The sequence below is a fragment of the Sinocyclocheilus rhinocerous genome, unplaced genomic scaffold (assembly GCF_001515625.1).
Source record: "Sinocyclocheilus rhinocerous isolate Xijiao unplaced genomic scaffold, SAMN03320098_v1.1 scaffold3309, whole genome shotgun sequence".
Taxonomy (NCBI): Eukaryota; Metazoa; Chordata; class Actinopteri; order Cypriniformes; family Cyprinidae; genus Sinocyclocheilus; species Sinocyclocheilus rhinocerous.
The window spans coordinates 465,583-469,147 of NW_015645536.1; the positions used below are offsets into that span (position 1 = coordinate 465,583).

General features: G+C 38.6%; 1 protein-coding gene across 1 annotated transcript in view; it reads right to left on the minus strand.

Annotated features, from left to right (window-relative positions):
* LOC107706127 (catenin alpha-2-like) overlaps nt 1-2,964 on the minus strand; it is a 440,403-nt gene extending 437,439 nt beyond the window's left edge. The window contains exon 1 of the mRNA XM_016509710.1: nt 2,711-2,964. The gene's annotated coding sequence lies outside the window, so the exon portion shown is untranslated. The remainder of the gene's footprint in view (nt 1-2,710) is intronic.
* Nucleotides 2,965-3,565: the final 601 nt, after the last annotated feature.

Sequence of the window (3,565 nt, forward strand, 5' to 3'; positions counted from 1 at the left end):
TATAAATTACTGTTTTGAAGAGAGATCACACAAGATTTTATCACACCTTTATATTTTACTAATTTTACTCAACTGCAGTAACACAGTTACTCATCAAATAGTATCAAGATAACTCTCATATGTTTTGTCTTAATTTTGAACAGCATATGTATTGCTTTATTCATTTAAAATAAAAATAAAATAATAAAAACTGTCAAATGTTTTGCATTAAATAAATGTGGCACAAGCACATGTTTCAAGAAAATGTTTTCACATTCATACACATACTGCAGATAAATGGATGGATGCACATACAGACAGACAGACCAACAAGTCACTTTCAAGTGTGGTTTCGCAAGACGACGAGCGCTGTATAAATGCTTGCACACATTAGTATCGACAGTCTGAACAATGCATGGTAGGATTTGTCCTGTCATTCAGTGCAGTGAGCGTGCCTTCACATCGGAAAGTCTCTCTGTCTAGAGAGTGGGTGCTTTATTACTGCTTGTTTGTCTTAGGAAACAGAGCCCCTCGCCTCAGCCTGGAGACACCATAGCGACCAGATTCGCTGAGATCACGCACACAGGGCGTCCCAAAGAGCTGACACAGGGCAAATCTGCTCTCCTGGTACTCACTATAAAGCACATTATTTATGTGCAATGCCAGTCCATTTGAGTATCATAACAGCAGATAAAGAATTACAACTTATTTGCTTTTGAGTGAATGCAAGAAATTGTTGCTATCAGTCTACTGTATATGAAACATAATAAATACTGTGCATATAGAATATCAGTCTCATATTACATGAAAACCGAAAGCATGTGACCCTTTAAAAGCACTGTTTGACTTACAGTGCTGAGAAAAGCTCTGACATGATTGTGGAGGCTGTAATAGTGTTGCACACCTCCCTGTCAATCAAATGCATGACTTCTAAATAGAGCCTCACTGTTGCCCTTTCACACCCATTTGGTTTCTGCTTACGGCTACTGTTACAACTCTGTACGGCATGGAAGCCTCTACACTGAGAGTGAGCAAATAAAACATTGCTATTATGATCAAGGAAGCCACCCAAACAGTCAGCTTCATTGATTAGAATGGGAACATTCCAGTTTGTGGCTTAACTAGTGGTATAAACAGGGTGTTAAAATGTGCTGTTGACTGTGAGGGACAGTGTGCATTAAAATGTTTTGTTGTTACACGCTGACTGAGGGGAATCTAGTGCTCACAAGTACTCTTACAAACCCATATCATTATAAGAAATTCACCTAAGAAATGACATGTCTGTTTAGGATTTGTATTATGCAACTTGCAATACACAAACCCATTGAATCCCACTGATGACATTTGAGAAAACTTTACTTTTGAGTTTGAAGATTGCAGAATGTTACTACACTACAATACACTGTTTACATTCAGTTTATGGTCACACTCCCCGAAATGCAGTGAAAAACACATATGCAAGCCACACCAACACACAATAGCCTATATAAAAATGCCCCACTGCATTTTGTTATGTGTTGCATTAATTGTTCTCTTTAAAGTCAGTGGATTCTGATATGATTGGTTGGCAGTTTTTTTTTTTTTTAATTGATCATCAGTTGGGAAAAAAACACTCCATATCGTTTCTTAGTGTCACTATCATTAGCTGCAATGTGGACTATATTCTCACAGAATTAGAACATTAATTAAAGCATTATAGTTATCATTAGGCCTATAGTTATCCTTATCGTGTGAAAGAACCTTAGTGTCTATTTGGCAACAAGTGAAATTATGTGTTTTGATTTGCAAATATTTTTCGAAATAATGAAATCTCTGAATGTCATGTTGAAATACATACAATTCATCAACCTTCTGTTCGATAGCTTTTGGGGTTTGAAGCTAATTCAATGGGGATCTGACACACCTTCCACAAAAACCCAAACCACCTCCAACTCGCAGCCTGCAACTGGAATAGGCTATTTGACATAAATTTAATGACAAGCAGTGCTACGTTTTATTTATTCCTTATGTATTTATTTATTTATTTTTCGAAAACCATGTATCCTCATAAAGGGGGGAAAAAACTACGAAAATCGATTCCAGGCCAAAAATTATTTTATATTTAATTGTCTAACACTGGGTTTCATCCAGCAACAAGAACCGACAAAATATCTCAATGTCATGAAGTCCAAAGTTGTATCTTATTACAAAACTTTCATATTTACTTCTTATAAACGTACAGATCCTAAAAGCCCTTTCAACCTATCATTTAAATATAAAATCGTGCACAATAGTAATTGCAGACAAAGGATAACGGGACATTAAAGACGGGAGGCGCTCCGACAATGAAGATGGAAGGTGTCTACAGACCGCAGTTATTATTACAATACACCATACATATGCAAAACAATGCCCGTTACCACGCGGTTAATATTCCGCTATTTTTCTGTTAAAAAAGCAAACCTTTAATTAACATAATATGAGCTGGTTAGCCGGTATGCTAGCAGGCTGCAGATGGGAGGCACTGGCCATCACCTCGGTGCTGGAATAACTGTAGATTTATACAGCTGAGGGACGCATTAGACAGTCGCTTCAGGGGATTTACCTATGTATCTTTCATCTGATATCTGAAAAATGTTCCCTAGTTTAAATCCTTATAATCAGCGCAATACGGCTAGGATGCACAAGCCTCGCCTTTCTGACACATCTAATAACGGTTTGCTTGTTCCAAAGTGGCTTCCATTGATCCTACCTTCAGTGATGACAGGCCCGGTACAGGAACAAAACACTTCCGAGGAAATACGATGCTGTGATTTATTTCCAAACGGACGGCTTTCCAAACCTAGCCAGTAAGTTTAAACAGCCCAGAAAATCCGCCGGCTCGCCTCTGAAGTGATGGAAGCGGAATGAATCCACGCGTTGCTGTGGGTATCTAGGAAATGCTCGTCTCTCTGCCGCTCCCTGCCAAATAATGACCCCACCCACCGAATCCCCAGCCACACACACGACAGGTGCTGAGTATGCGCTCTCCCTTCTTGCTAAATAGTGAGCCGCGCGGTGGCTCTGTACTGCGCCTGCGCTGTAAACGCGGAGAGAAAGAGCGCAGCCTGGGATGGGCGGGGCGAAGATGCTGCTGCGCATCTTTGTTAAATAGTGATGCTCAGCTGGAGGATGGAGCGCGTGCTCAATGATGTGTGCTCGTTGGGTGTTCACGACTGTTTGGAATTGTGTATTTGTTTCTGTTTGTTTGTTTGTTTGTTTGTTTGTTTTTTTGTGTAAAGCATATATTACAAAGCCAGTCTTGAATATAGATTTTTTTTAATGTAATCGAAATTATATGATTATAATATGATTTCTTGTAATTTAAAAGTAGGCTACTAAAAAACAAAACAAAAACGTTATTCGCTCATAATTAGTAATCGAAAGTTGTTTTTTTTCTCTTCTTTTTTTCTTTTGTTTTAAATGGTCAATAAATATATACGTATTGTCCGCACACTGATATAACTGCTCCATAAGAATAATTTATTGCAACGTTTCGACCATCGTCAGCCTGACGAAGACCTGATGGTCGAAACGTTGCAATAAATTATTCTTATGGAGCAGTTCT